This window comes from Lethenteron reissneri, chromosome 35 (assembly GCF_015708825.2).
Source record: "Lethenteron reissneri isolate LAM-NWPU_2019-01 chromosome 35, ASM1570882v1, whole genome shotgun sequence".
NCBI lineage: Eukaryota > Metazoa > Chordata > Hyperoartia > Petromyzontiformes > Petromyzontidae > Lethenteron > Lethenteron reissneri.
The window spans coordinates 5,808,991-5,824,901 of NC_083813.1; positions in this window are offsets into that span (position 1 = coordinate 5,808,991).

Below are 15,911 nucleotides of genomic sequence, written 5' to 3' on the forward strand. Positions count from 1 at the left end.
TGATGATGTTGCTGCCTGCTGATGATGCTGCTGCTGATGATGTTGCTGATGTTGCTGATGATGATGCTGTTGCTGCTGCTGATGTTGCTGCTGCTGATGATGCTCCTGCTGATGATGTTGCTGCTGATGTTGCTGCTGATGATGTTGCTGCTGCTGATAATGTTGCTGCTGCTGCTGGATGATGATGATGATGTTGCTGCTGCTGATGATGATGTTGCTGTGCTGTGATGTGTTGCTGATGATGATGTGCTGCTGCTGATGATGAGTTGCTGCTGCTGATGATGGATGACTGCTGATGATGATTGCTGCTGCTGATATGATGCTGATGCTGATGATGTTCTGCTGCTGATGATGATGTTGCTGCTGCTGATTGCTGCTGCTGATGATGATGTTGCTGCTGCTGATGATGATGCTGCTGCTTGCTTACCGAAGTGTCGTTTGCTTTTCGTTTTCATCAGCCGTGGTGGTGGAGGAGATGATGATGATGATGGGTGGGTGGTAGAGTTCGTCACCTAAGTAGATTCACGCCACTCTTTACCGAGGGACCCTATGAGTCCACCTCGACATGTCTGCAGCTCTGTCATGTGGCATCACCACCCATGCCTGCCTTGTCTGCCTGTCTGTCTGTCTGCCTTGTCTGTCTGCCTTGTCTGTCTGTCTGCCTTGTCTGTCTGCCTGCCTGCCTTGTCTGCCTTGTCTGTCTGCCTTCTTGTCTGCTTGTGTGTCTGCCTGTCTTGTCTACCTGCCTTGTCTGTGTGTCTGCCTGGCCGGTAGTGGCTGCTGCTGCTGCTGCTCCAGTGGCCGCGGCCTCACGGACGCAGAATTTTCACGTCACCGGCTCGCCCAGCCCCCTCCACCCTCCTGCTCCTCCTGCTCCTCCTACTGCTCCTACTGCTACTCTCGTGGGCCACGCGGTTAAAGGGACGGCGTTCACTTTGTGTGTCTCTGTGTGTGGTGTGTCTGTGTGTGTGTGTCTCTGTGTGTGTGTGTGTCTGTGTGTGTGTGTGTCTGTGTGTGTGTGTGTGTCTGTGTGTGTGTCTGTGTGTGTGTCTCTGTGTGTGTGTGTGTGTGTCTCACTCTCTCTGTGTGTGTGTCTCTCTGTGTGTGTCACTCTGTGTGTGTCTCTGTGTGTGTGTCTGTGTGTGTGTGTCACTCTCTCTCTGTGTGTGTGTCTGTGTGTGTGTGTCTCTCTGTGTGTGTGTCTGTGTGTGTGTCTCACTCTCTGTCTCTGTGTGTGTGGTCTCACTCTCTCTGTCTGTGTGTGTCTGTGTGTGTGTGTGTCACTCTGTGTGTGTGTGTCTCTGTGTGTGTGGTCTGTGTGTGTTGTCACTCTCTCTCTCTCTCTGTGTGTGTCTGTGTGTGTGTCTCTGTGTGTGTGTCTGTGTGTGTGTCACTCTCTGTGTATGTGTGTGTGTCTCACTCTCTCTGTCTGTGTGTGTGTGTCTCTGTGTGTGTCACTCTCTGTGTGTGTGTCTGTGCGTGTCACTCTCTCTGTGTGTGTGTCTCCTGTCTCTCACTTTGTCTCTGTGTGTGTGTCTGTGTGTGTGTGTCTCTGTGTGTGTGTGTCTGTGTGTGTCTCACTCTCTGTCTCTGTGTGTGTGTCTCACTCTCTCTGTCTGTGTGTGTGTGTGTGTCACTCTCTGTGTGTGTGTGTCTGTGTGTGTGTCACTCTCTCTGTGTGTGTGTCTCCTGTTTCTCAATTTGGATCTGTGTGTGTGTGTGTGTCACTCTCTGTCTCTGTGTGTGTGTCCCCTTTGTCTCTGTGTGTGTCTCTGTGTGTGTGTGTCACACTCTGTCTCTGTGTGTGTGTGTCTCTGTGTGTGTGTCACTCTGTCTGTCACACTCTGTCTCTGTGTGTGTCTCTCTGTCTCTCACTCTGTCTCTGTGTGTGTGTCACTCTGTCTCACTCACTCTGTCTCTGTGTGTGTGTCTCTCTGTCTCTGTGTGTGTCTCGCACTCTGTCTGTGTGTGTGTGTGTCTGTGTGTGTGTCTCTCTGTCTCTGTGTGTGTGTCTCCTGTCTCTTACTTTGTGTCTCTGTGTGTGTGTCTCTCATTCTGTCTCTCTGTGTGTGTGTCTCTCACACTATGTCTCTGTGTGTGTCTCTCTGTCTCTCACTCTGTCTCTGTGTGTGTGTCACTCTGTCTCTGTGTGTCTCCTCTGTCTCTCTGTGTGTGTGTCACTCTGTCTCACTCACTCTGTCTCTGTGTGTGTGTCTCACTTTGTCTCTGTGTGTGTCTCACTCTGTCTGTGTGTGTGTCTCTCTGTCTCTGTGTGTGTGTCTCTCTGTCTCTGTGTGTGTCTCGCACTCTGTCTCTTGTGTGTGTCTGTGTGTGTCTCACTTTGTCTCTGTGGTGTCTCACTCTGTCGGTATGTGTGTCTCTCTGTCTCTGTGTGTGTGTCTCCTGTCTCTCAATTTGTCTCTGTGTGTGTGTGTCTGTGTGTGTCACTCTCTGTCTCTGTGTGTGTGTCCCCTCTGTCTCTGTGTGTGTCTCTGTGTGTGTGTGTCACACTCTGTCTCTGTGTGTGTGTGTCTCTGTGTGTTTGTGTCACTGTCTGTCACACTCTGTCTCTGTGTGTGTCTCTCTGTCTCTCACTCTGTCTCTGTGTGTGGTCTCACTCTGTCTCACTCACTCTGTCTCTGTGTGTGTATCTCTCTGTCTCTGTGTGTGTCTCGCACTCTGTCTCTCTGTGTGGTGTTTGTGTGTGTGTGTCTCACTTTGTCTCTGTGTGTGTCTCACTCTGTCGGTATGTGTGTCTCTCTGTCTCTGTGTGTGTGTCTCCTGTCTCTCACTTTGTGTCTCTGTGTGTGTGTCTCTCATTCTGTCTCTCTGTGTGTGTGTCTATCACACTATGTCTCTGTGTGTGTCTCTCTGTCTCTCACTCTGTCTCCGTGTGTGTGTCACTCTGTCTCTGTGTGTCTCCTCTGTCTCTCTGTGTGTGTGTCACTCTGTCTCACTCACTCTGTCTCTGTGTGTGTGTCTCACTTTGTCTCTGTGTGTGTCTCACTCTGTCTGTGTGTGTGTCTCTCTGTCTCTGTGTATGTGTCTCTCCTGTCTTTCACTTTGTGTCTCTGTGTGTGTGTCTCTCATTCTGTCTTTCTGTGTGTGTCTCTCACACTCTGTCTCTGTGTGTGTCTCACTTTGTGTCTCTGTGTGTGTGTGTCTCTGTCTGTGTGTCACTCTCTGTCTCTGTGTGTGTGTCTCACACTCTGTCTCTGTGTGTGTGTGTCTCTGTGTGTGTGTGTCTCTGTGTGTGTGTGTCTCTGTGTGTGTGTCACTCTCTGTCTCTGTGTGTGTGTCTCACACTCTGTCTCTGTGTGTGTGTCTCCTCTCTATCACACTCTGGTCTCTGTGTGTGTCTCTCTGTCTCTCATTCTGTCTCTCTGTGTGTGTCTCTCTGTCTCTCACACTCTGTCTTTGTGTGTGTCTCCTCTGTCTTTGTGTGTGTGTCTCTGTCTTTGTGTGTGTCTCTCTCTGTCTTTGTGTGTGTCTCTCTCTCTCACTCTGTCTCTGTGTGTGTATGTCTCTCTGTCTCTGTGTGTGTCTCTCTCTCTGTCTCTGTGTGTGTCTTCTCTGTCTCTGTGTGTGTGTCTTCTCTGTCTCTCACTGTCTCTCTGTGTGTGTGTCTCTGTCTCTCATTCTGTCTCTGTGTGTGTGTCTCTCACACTCTGTCCCTCTCACTGTCTCTCTGTGTGTCTCTCACACTCTGTCCTTCACACTCTGTCTCTGTGTGTGTGTGTCCTCTGTCTCTCACTGTCTATCTCACTGTGTGTCTATCTCTGTCTCTCACTCTGTCTCTCTGTGTGTGTGTCTCTCACTCTGTCTCTCTCTCACTGTGTGTGTATCTGTGTGTGTGTCTCTCGCTTCAAACTGACGCACGTGAAAAAGACACGGCGGGATGTTTTATTTGTAGGAATCCGATGATCTATCAAGTGACCCTCATTTTTTCTTCTTATCGTTGCACAGATGTTTAGCACTTGCCCTCCCCCCCCAACTGTCCGTTAAAGTAGCCTTTAAAAAGTAGCCCAACATTCTATTAAATCAGCCTTAACTGAATGTTGGGGCAAGTGTTATTTTTATTGCTTTTGATAGAGCAATAAAAAGACAACCATCCCTCGTATAGCCGTCAGAATGAAAATAAAACTTTTTTACTGGAGGAATCTGATGAGCCATAACGCTCTTTTTGCACAGATGTCCAGCACTTGCCCCCAAAGGTGTGTTAAAGTAGCCCGTCTGTATAAAGTAGCCTTTAACAGAGTGTTGGGGCAAAGTGTTTTTTAAATCCTTAATATTAAGTTCGCTTGCTTGCTTGCGTGCTTGCTTGCTTACGACCGTGCAAATCTTTCGGTCGTTTTGTAACCCACTTCCCGTGATCCAATCGAGCTGACATTTTGCACACAGACTCGTTGTGCGAGACAATTAATGTTCGTGAAATTTTTTTTAAATTTTTTTACACTGTTTAGGGAAAACAAATTAAATATTTAATTACCAATTGCTTAATACTGGCAGACAATCATCTAACCCATAGGTGGCAGCCATCTCAAGCCAGAGGACGAGATGACTCTAGCCGCCACGCATATAAAGGATTTATAATGAAAAACTTTGTTTTTACGGGTTATACTTGTTGTATATAATTGCTTTTGATAGAGCAATAAAAAGACAGCGATTCCCCGTATAGCCTTCAGAATGAGAATTTTTATTTATAATGAAGGAATCCGATTAGCTCTAAAGCTCTTTGCACTTGCCCCTACAGTCTGTTAAAGGCTCCAGTTTGCAGACATATTCTGATTCTGAAGGCGATACGGGGGATCTTTGTCTTTGCCCCAACAGTCTGTTAGAGTAGCCTTCAAGAGACTGGTGGGGCAAGTGCTGTTTAAATAATTGCTTTTGATAGAGCAATAATTTTCAAAAGCAATGTTAAATCTTTAAGACGAATGAATTCGGAGTAAATATTAACTTTAATTATTCACCAACGGTCATCATTCTACATATTAATTTCCTTTGGCGGTACAGTACTTTAAATACATGACTTTGTGGAACACAAACATGCGACTAAGATGCGGTATTGAAGATGTGATACTGGTAGTAACCTCCTGGTTACACCAGCCCACAGGGGATTATTGTGTCCGTCCGTCGTTCAGGGAGGGGCTGGGTGGGGAGGGAAGGGCTGGGTGGGGAGGGTGGGGAGGGTGCGGAGGGGCTGGTCACCACGTGGTGCCCTTATAAAACTCAACGTTTAACCTACTCACGCCGGCTTGTGCCCGCCCTCACAGTCGGGCATATTTGCGGAATACACCACGCCGCCGTTGACCCTGCAGGCCATTGACCGAGCAACCCAACGTTCCTACCAGCTCCCTCCGCAGGAATGTGTTTTAAGATGCAAAGTAGAAACAAAGTGCGTAACCTGTATATGTAAACAACAGATCCCCCGTATAGCCTTAACAGACTCTTGTGGCAAGTGCTGTTAGCGAGCACCTTTGAAAGGCCGGCACGGCACACGAGGGGGTGGGTGGGCCAGCACCACGCCCGGCCGCCTTTGTCTCCCCCAGTGGCGATGTTTTACACACCGCACCCAGGTACTCATTTGTGGCTGAGTCGACCTAGGGGAGTCCCAGGACCGGTTCAGATTAGTATTCGTCACTGGTGTCTGTGGCCTTGAGCGGGAATCGAACTCGGGTGGCTGGGTTCGTAGTGCCGCGCGCTAACCGCTACACCACCGCTCCCCCAACTGCACACATGCAAAGACACACAACACATTCCTGCGGAGGGAGCTGGTAGGAACGTTGGGTTGCTCGGTCAATGGCCAGGGTCAACGGCGGCGTGGTGTATTCCGCAAATATGCCCGACTGTGAGGGCGGGCACACGCCGGCGTGAGTAGGTTAAACGTTGAGTTTTATAAGGGCACCACGGGGTGACCAGCCCCTCCCCACCCAGCCCCACCCCTCCCACCCCCCCACCCAGCCCCACCCCACCCTCCCCACCCAGCCCCTCCCCACCCTCCCCACCCTCCCCTCCCCACCCAGCCCCACCCCTCCCACCCCCCACTCAGCCCCTCTCCACCCTCCCCATCCAGCCCCTCCCCACCCTCCCCACCCTCCCCTCCCCACCCAGCCCCTCCCTCCCCACCCAGCCCCTCCCCACCCAGCCCCTCCCCACCCAGCCCTCCCCACCCAACCCCTCCCTCTCCACCCAGCCCCACCCCTCTCATTTTTGGATGCACGACGGACGGGCGGACACAATAATCCCCTGTGGGCTGGTGTAACCAGGAGGTTCCTACCAGTATAATTTTTTGTCAAATATGATGAGCACATATGCGCATGTAGCCCGTGCATATTTAATACAGGCGTTGAGTATAAGGTCTTTTTTACGTGTTTGGATCGTACAAATTGTGAGTTCATGTGCCAGCTCAAATTTAGCTCGGGTAATGCGAGACCAACAAGTTACTGTGTTGAATTACCACCGTGTGTTAAAATATAACACGAGGCAGAGAATCTAGTTATAAATATGCCATGGAAATTGTTAAAGCGTGTTTTCTTCATTCGCACAGTAAAATGCCAATTTAGCAGTTTTTTTTAAACCCCACTGCACATAAACCTGCCAGTCTTCCAATTATTGATAATCTGAAAGCACATCCTTGTGACTGACACTTTACGATAATGTGTGTGGAGAGTTTCTAATACAAACCACTATTACATTAGCGAGCACATGGTAACAATTTTACATCAAGTGTAAACATGTAACCCCAGTTGACAAGCAAAGCTCCACAGCACCTCGTAAATTTACATTGCCATATAACCTCCAATGCCACAATGTGGCAGATACTGAGCTCATAGAATCTGCCTTAATCTACTGCTCGATGAAGTCTTCACCAAGCCACTGCCATCTCTCATGGTTCTGCAATGCAATGATCCATCTGCAAGTTCCTTCAAACAAACTGCTTTCATTTCTCCGTCTGTGCAGTGAAGGTCCTCTTCATCTTATTTTCCACCTTTGGCTGCCACTCCATTGCTCGTCTCGATCACCAGCCATGACCCCCTTCTTGCGACGTGTTATACCCCCAAGCCCACTTTCATCAACACTCAATGTGCTGTGTCTTCCACATGTCCTGCCATCTACACATTCAGTGTATGCTCCTCTTCCTGCCTCTCGGCAAAAATCCCTGCATCATCGAGACACATTTATCTAGCGGCGCTAATAACCAACGGGTTATTACGGGCTGGCACGCATTAAAGTTTTTTTTAAAGTTATTAACCAGCACTCTGTAATTTTTTTTACGTCTGTAGTTTCCTTTTAATGCATGTCCCACGTGTTTTAATTGCCCTCTGTTCCTCGTGCCTCTGATATTGCATGCACGGCAGCCTTCACAACAGTGACAAGGTCGTGGATAATTCCAGTCGCCATGACCGTGTGTGCCTTATGCCTCCGATTGCCCATGATGCCTCAACCCGCTCACCATAGCCTCTGTGCAGCAGCGTTGTGCCCTTGTCAAACAACTAGCTGACATGTCTATTTCATCTACGTGTGTATGTCTGACCCACAGACTATGTCTATATAAGGATGAAGGCGGTTCGAGAGGGTATCACAACGTTCTGAGAACAGGCTATTCAAATTTAAATATACATCCACTGAAAATATGACTCCTGTATCCTTAATACATTGCATTTGGAATTTACAAAATAACAGCAGGACTTCCAACGTGTTCACGTGAGTATGTGCTGATAACCTTTAGGAATTATCAAGTCGCTGTAGGTTTAACTTTTCCCCACTCTCTGTTGTGCTTAACAGCAGAATTCCATCTCATTGACACATGCCAGGCTGATCTTTTTTGGTTGCCATTTCACGGCAGATTTGTGTCATTAGCGCTACCGAGATATGTCTGCCAACAGAAATGCATCAACCCAGGGTTGCTGTTTGTCACGATACAATCGGTATGACATCTCTGTTCATTGTTTTGCTGTCCATGCTTCTGAACATGTCTCTCAATGTGAACCTGAGAATGCATATATTATGGTTGCATTATAATGCTTCCTGTGAATATAATACACTCTATATATACATTATATATGAACAGCCAAAAACATTTTCGGAATGGCATATTACGTTTCCACCAACGTATACACGTGAATTTATTTTCAAGCCACTTTATTTGCCATATAAGTTAGTCACCTATTTGATTGAGCTTCAAAAACATTTATTTTATAAATAATGTAAATATGTTTCGACACATTTTCTTTATACTTTAATGAAATGTTTTGATCTCCCACTAAATACACACACATATGTGCCTCCATGAAGTGCATTCTTCTGTATAATCCCCTTGGAGGGTAGTAAAAAAAAAAAATCGGTGGGATTTTTTTTTTGTAATGAGAATTTAAGCACCATACGTTATCACACTTTTATCTGATAAATATCGGCACCTCTGTGGAGCTAACATACGGCACTGCATAATGTATTAGTCCCTCTTTTAAGGTTATCTGTGAGAGGGAAAAAGAATTGCCTGACAATTAAACTCACATTATACAATGATGCCCTGCTGTTACTGTTTAATGTCACTCATTTATTTAGCACTTTAGTGTTTTTTTGCAGATGTGCATCATTTCTGTAATAATTGCATATGCTGGATTCTAATGCTTATCGCCGGCGTAAATTTTATGAGCGGTAGTCAAGATGTTTTGAGAATGGCTTTGTTTAAAGTGCGCATACACTCCTGCTTATTGAGGTGCTTCATTGCTCCGTGCGATAGCCCTTAAAACCACATAGTCTACAGTACGATGCATATTTGAAGATGTGGCCTCCGTTATCGGAATGTTTTAAAATAAACACAACGCAGAGCAATGCATTACTCGGCATCATCATCATCAGCTGTGATCAACCCACTTCTGGATGAAGACCTCCCAAAAGCCATCGCAGCTCCTCGTGATCTTGCGTCACGAAAATCCAACAAATAACTCCACATGAACTGGCTTCATCGCTCCGTCTCATCGGTCGACGTTCTCGCAGACACGTTCTCTTCAACCCGAAGCTTTTCCTGCCAAATCACACGAAACGTACAACATCTCATCGCGTATCAGATGCTACACAGGTTGAGCCTGGTAAGTGCTTGAATGGGTGACCGCCACCAGGGCTTGTCAGGTGTTATAGGCTTGGTCCGGCTCGGTGACCAGGACATTGCAGCGCCGAGTGTCACGCCTCAAATGCCTGGGGTTTCTTTTTTCTCCAGGTACTCCGATTTCCTCCCACATGCCTCTCATCAATGGGATTGTCCAGGACCCCTCTTGAAAGATGAAACCTTGAGACTCTGAGAGGGTTTCCTTGGTAAAGAATTGATACTATACAAGGTTGAAGCAATGAGATGTTTTGTCACTTAATTGATCATCATCAAACGTGCTGCTTGCATTTCTGGACGAAGGCCTCTCCATCTCGCTGTGGCACAGGAGCCGATCTCATTGTCCCATCTTTGCAATGGCCCTGCTCTTGGGCGTGTTCTCTTCTTTGGCTGTCTCCCGTCACCAGTCTCATCCATCAGCAATAATCCCTTCTCGTGATGCTATGCCCAAGCCCACTTATTTTTCTAAAGAGTCAAAATAATGCTATTTGTTCTCGAATCCATGTGTTTCGTTCCTTCTCAATGTCAGCACCCATGTTGGCCCATATTGAATACCCTCGGTATATAATCCCTGTAGCACAATTACTGCTGCAGAGACGAGGCAACTGAGACACAAAAATCCATAGCAAAAGCGGTAGCCTAGTCACATGGTTACCCAGAAGCCTCACTTTACTTCTCTGCAGCAGAAGGCTATTACTCCGTAGCTTAATCCCGTGTATTTGTACGTTTCTCATTGTTAATGTTCCTAATCTTATTTGTTTTATATTTTATGAGTCTTCCATGGCTCAAAAAGTGAATCTTTGGCACCCCACTCCAGCTTGAGGAAGTGCCCATTTTTTTTCTGACAAACAGAAAACTTGTCTGGGCTTCAGCACAGATATTAATTTGATGATGCTCCTGCAGAGCGAACCTCACCAAAGAGGACAACGATCTGGAGCATTTTGCTCATCTGGGAGTGATGCACGACAAAAAAAGGGTTGCGAGGCACGCGCAGGGATTATTTGCTGTGTATTTCCCCATATTTGCTGGAAGTGCGCAACTCGTATTTACAGCATCGCAAGATGTATAACGAATGTGGTGTGCCGGGCGCGTCAATACTTTCCCGGTCGCTGACCCAGATAGGACCAAGCTCACATTAAACCTGGGCACGTGGCCAGCTCCTCAAGATTGAATGCCACGGGAGATGGGCATGTCTCTTACGCTGGAGAGAATGCGATGTGACAAGTTGACCAGGCTACCCCGACGGGATCACCGCGGGACCGTTGGCATTGGTGACCCTGGGGAGACCCGATAAGGAAGGCTGCTTTCCGCTTACTCCCCATTACGTCGTGTCTGAGTGAGCCCATCCTAGATTTTTTAAATGATATTTTTTATTTTAGCAGGTAAGGCCCACTGAGCTCTATAGCTCTTTTTTCAGAAACGACCTGGCCACAAATGATAGCCCAATGAAGTGGCTCATCACGTGAAATCTTCTAGCAGCCAAATACTCTGAACGCATGTTTCTAAATGTGGAGGGAAAAACCCAGAGAAAAATGCACGCGACCACGGGGAGAACATACAAACTCCAAATATACAAGAGTCAGGGTCGGGATCGAACCCACGACCTACTGTATACCAGGCGAGGTAGTTAACATCTCTTAGCCACCGCTGCACCCATCCTCAAGAGGTAAGGGCACAAGAATGGTGGGTGGCCTTCAAGCCCCTCACACAGCTTGGACCTGCGGGGAGCTAAGGGCCATGAAGCTACTTACCGTAGGCTAATAAAAAGCACGTTGATGCATTCAATATCTCCATGGACACGTTTTTCAAGGCCAGCAATTTTCAAGTGGCTAAAGTTACTTCAAGTCATCCGGTACTTTTGTAAGGCACTGTCGGCCGGATTCTTTGGTCTTCAGGGAAGTATTGTCAGTGGTGTTGGCGCCGCTTCTGTCCATCCCGTCCACCAATGTGGAAAGCATTGGTCGACATGATCAGTACGATGGGTAATGGATATGGGCCGATGCGGTTGCCATCAGCGACATATAAATAATAAGGTCTGTACTCTTGCGAAAGCATCAATTAATGCATTCCAATTAAAGCATTATACATTATACTTGTACGTCTGTTTGTAACGCCAAGGTACAATAACTCTCATGAAGACGATCCAAGAGGAACTATACTTTTATAAAAAGTTGTGTTGCTTTTATTACATTTGCCTACATGGGCTTATAACGCCCCGCCCATTGGCGCGAGTGCTACGTTTGTATGTATGTTGAACTTCTTTCGCACCATACGTAGCCAACCGCACTAATCGTTGGTGCAGGGGATAGACAACAAACTAAACACAAAAAGCAGTTCTAAAGAAATCAATTTTCAATCTAGATTTGAAAGTGCGTATAGTTCCAGTCGCTTCCTAATATCGGAAGGGAGAGCGTTCCAGACGGCCGCAGAAGCACGTCTCAAAGCGTGTGATGCGGTGACCATCTTTGTTATTATTGCAAAAGAAACACTTCTGAGGAGGACAAACGCACGTTTGACATCGTCACAGAATCAATTCTCACGCATGGTTTTTCTTCCCCGATCGTACAGTCGTTGGTTTTGGCACCCATATATTGGGCCCTCTCCTCTCCTCCGGGAGCACAGAGGGTTCCGGCCCGCACCGTTTGTGCCAGTCAAGCAAGCGGCGCCTATGCGAGCGTGTTGCTTGTAAGAAGAGTTATCACGAGGATGCACGTGGCAACAGCCCAAGCGACAATATAATAGTGGGTGTCTCAATGTCACTCCGGGGACCCCTATCCCCTTACACTGGGTTGTCACTTGATACCTTAATGTTGTGTCACGGTGTTTGGTACTCGGGTTGCATGGACTTGTAGAGTGGTGGTGAACATTATTAGGATTCATTCCAGACCTGTGTCTGTTGTATTCCTGGGTCAGATGATAGTCCCAATCCTGAGTTGGGTAGTTATTATGTTGTGTTTGTATAAGTTGTTCCTTGCTGACATGAGTTTAGTAAACACGCTGGTGTGAAGTTCTCGGTTCAGTTATGCATTAAACGGGGGCTTTTCGTTAACGTTTTCAGGATACCACTTTCAGTAGAGATGTTTTTTTCTATGTTGGAGTCTCGTCTGTAGTCACAGTTGGTGCAATGTGGAGAAAATGTCAAGGATAGTGAACACGAGCTTATGTGGATGCCAACATGCTCTACATAAAATGATTTTATGTAAAAAAATACAATTTCATTTTTTTCTCAGCGCAATTTCAAATATGCATTTCTCAACGCTTCTTTGCACACTTTTCAGCTTTTGCTTATTTTTTCATCAACAATGGTAGAAGTTTCCAACACATGGCAGTTGATATGCACCGATTGAAAACGATCTTTAAATGTTTTGACATTTTTTTCAATGCAGTGATATATTACATTTTCTATATATGCTGTATATAACAAAGATACGTAACATAATGTGATAGACTTGTATTAACATATTTATACTGAATATGCATAATGGTAAATTATTATTCAATCTTAGAGACTTTCAAGTGCTGTCCCCAATTTTGAAATATCAGAAAAACACATCTTACACCTTAATTTAATAATTTACCAGAACGGATTTTTAAATGCTAATGGTACTGAATATTTTGCATGCAGGGAATTGGTTGAAATTAGATAACACACATTGCAACCGCACTTATTTGGTTTGCCAGACTAGAATTGCTGGGCAGTAGCACAAGGAACGAGAGTTAATAGTGTCATCTTTGGGAGGGGAAATGCTGCAAAAATGTTAGCAGGCTATGGGCAGGTGGAACGGAAAGATACGGTGACAAATGCCCCCACACTCCCCATAACCTTCCTTATATGGATGTATCAGTGAGTATGAATCTGCCAATGTGTGATGCCCTACAAAGGATATGTCAGCCTTTGTCCATCCATTGTACAAAGCGAGTGAAGGGAGCGTTGAGGTCTTACTGATGAATCCCTTTGATGTCGACAAATTTTCTCGTGCCACGGCGCGTGATGAATACCCACCGGCAGCACTCGGAATGATGCCATGGTAAGCCTCGGAGAGTGGCTGTTTTGCAGCCTTGATCTCATGAGCTGGTCTAAGTGCATCGCGGTGTGTAATGTACTTCGCTGCTGCAAACCCATTTCGCGCTTGGTGTTTACGGGTTTTTGTGTGTATCTTCAAGTCAGCTGCTGGTGTTTTTACTACCCGGTAGCTCACAAGTTGGAGCATGCAGGTCATGTGGCCTGCAAACAAACACACGCATTGCTGCTATCACCGTTTATATTGTATTGCAGCCTAGCTGACATTACAATTTACAGTTCATTGTCAATCCAATGGGCTGAATGGCAACAGGCAATACGATAAAGCGCCGAGAGCCTTGGTACGGTCCTCCCCGTGCCATGCCGGTAATGGGAGTGATATGACCAATGATCAGTGCATTGTGAAGGATGGAATGTTTCGATTTAAAGCTTTCGTGACTGCAGGGATTCATCTTCTTGGTTTTTTCGGTAAAGTCACGTAGAAGGGAAGTAATAAAATATTATATTATTATATCATTTTATTATGTTTTATTTTTATTATTTTATTACTTCCCTTCTACGTGACTTTACCGAAAGAACCAAGAAGAAGGATGGAATGGTTCAGATCTCACTCGCCGCCAGTGGTAGCCATGGCTGAGAACCGAACATCGGCTGCTGGGTTCATTGCATAGTGTACAAACCACGTGTGCCACTCGCAACACGGACACGGTCTTATCAAGCCCTTAAATTATTTTTTTAAATGTATTCGTATTTGCTATTTGTACTTGTGCATCACTGCTAACACAGTTTCACCAAATCATGTGTTGAGCCTTTGCTGACAGCCCCTTAGCGGCAGTGTTGGTGGATAGAGCAATGCATGGCATTCGTGACACCCACCTGCAGAGATGTGTGGCTATCGCCTCTGGGTCGGTGCTTCAGAAAGGGTGCGCCCTGGTATTTTCGGAATGACGGGAGCGAAAATGACCTCACCATTATGCACGTTGGGACAGACGCGGATTCTCCGTGCCGTTCAGTGGCCGATCCCCCCCCACCTCCTCCTCTTAATTGGTTGTGGCGCGCAGTGCGTCGACCCCCACAACTCCCCTCGGTCACGCATGTGCAGGTGGGGGAAATCAGTGTGCCGCCAAGATCCGAGCAAGGTCAAAGAGTAACGCCGTTGGAATGGAGGGGACATCACAATAACAAAAGTACGGTAACGGGGATGGTGGAACGAGGACTCGCGTCGTCAATCCGAAACTATCGGTATGCCCCCCGGCGCTCTTCGATGACTTTAAGTTGCCACGCTGGACATCCCGATCTACAACCATAAGGAAGTAAATATCTTGAATGTGTTCAATAAGGGCCATTGCCCAAAGCAGTAACCCACTCTATTTGGTTTTATGGTCAGCGTTTGTGAAGCGTGTGTTTTGTTTTCGTATCGTTTTCTGATCGTATAGCAAGTAGGTGATGGACATGTATCTGGATTATAGATTTGAAGCTTTCGTGACTGCAGGGATTCATACTCTTAGGTTTTTTCAGTAAAGTCACGTAGGTAAAATAATAATAATAAAATCATAATAAATCACGACGTTTCGGAGGCAACACAAGTCTTCGTCTTCAGGTGGGACCGTCACAGCTAAATTTACTGTATCAGTAATACACTTGATTATTTTTTTACCTACGTGACTTTACCGAAAAAACCTAAGAGTAAGTTTCTGGATATTTGCGTGTTAGTTTCCCTTGCACGTGTATTTTGTCTGGGTTTTTTTTTATCCCTCGTGCATTCAAATCTTGAATGAGAAATTGGCCAGACATCCTACAAAGGGTTATCGTAAAAAGCATCGATACTGATTAATCCCTGGAAGAACAATCGACTCGTGTTTCGTTTATAACACTTTCAACAAATTGCACATATAACGCAAATCTAGTTTTAGCGCAGTTCACAATACCAATTTTACCAGCAGAAATGCACATAAGCATACATTACGCATGAAGTATTATTTATTCACTTTCATAAAGTGCTACTTTTGTTATGTTCATGTTATATGCTTGTTACAATCTCGACTTTGCTAGTGATGTTCTTAGGAGGACTATGGATACATTATGTATCCATGGAAGTTTTGTTTTACCGAAAACGACCTTGAATTTTTATTGAGATATATAACCAAGGGCAATGTCTGTTTACATTCGAGTTCACAAATACAATGAAAATACCACAGATGCATCATAATAGCTTTGATAGTTTCCCGCGTTGTTTTTACTTCAATGAGAGCCCGTACTGCGCTTAATGACATTCAGGACATTGACATGACGGCAAAGTAACTAAGATAAAGCAAGTACACACTTGATAATATCCAATAACAACAGGTGATGCAACTAAGCTGCCAACATGGTCCGATTTCTGCAGTGCGGTACTCATTCCTTGTGCCACTGTGGCCTATTGTGTGATTCCACCTACAAATCCGTTACTCGTTTAACACATTCCTGCGGAGGGAGCTGGTAAGAACGTTGGGTTGCTCGGTCAATGGCCAAGGTCAACGGCGGCGTGGTGTATTCCGCAAATATGCCCGACTGTGAGGGCGAGCACAAGCCGGCGTGAGTAGGTTAAACGTTGAGTTTTCTAAGGGCACCATGGGGTGACCAGCCTCTCCCCACCCAGCCCCACCCCCCACCCAGCCCCACCCTCCCCACCCAGCCCCTCCCCACCCTCCCCACCCAGCCCCTCCCCACCCTCCCCACCCAGCCCCTCCCCACCCTCTCCACCCAGCCCCTCCCCACCCAGCCCCTCCCCACCCTCCCCTCCCA